Source organism: Penaeus monodon, chromosome 28 (assembly GCF_015228065.2).
Source record: "Penaeus monodon isolate SGIC_2016 chromosome 28, NSTDA_Pmon_1, whole genome shotgun sequence".
Taxonomy (NCBI): domain Eukaryota; kingdom Metazoa; phylum Arthropoda; class Malacostraca; order Decapoda; family Penaeidae; genus Penaeus; species Penaeus monodon.
In genome coordinates, this window is record NC_051413.1 from 29,801,769 (window position 1) to 29,802,013 (window position 245).

Sequence of the window (245 nt, forward strand, 5' to 3'; positions counted from 1 at the left end):
CCCCCTACTCTTTCGTCTAACCATCCTCTTCCTATCCCATCTTCTTCCCCCCGAATCGCCCCTCCCATCCTGCCCTCTCCCGGACGTGTCAGAAACTAATAACTGGCCTCCCCGGGCAGTGTGCTCCGGGACCGACGCGAGAGCTCTCAAGGAGGTGCCTGTTTCTAGAATTGTCTCTCTCGCTCTCACACTTTCACCCGCATTTGTTCGTACGTGCGTTATCTGTTGCGTTCGTTCGTCCATCA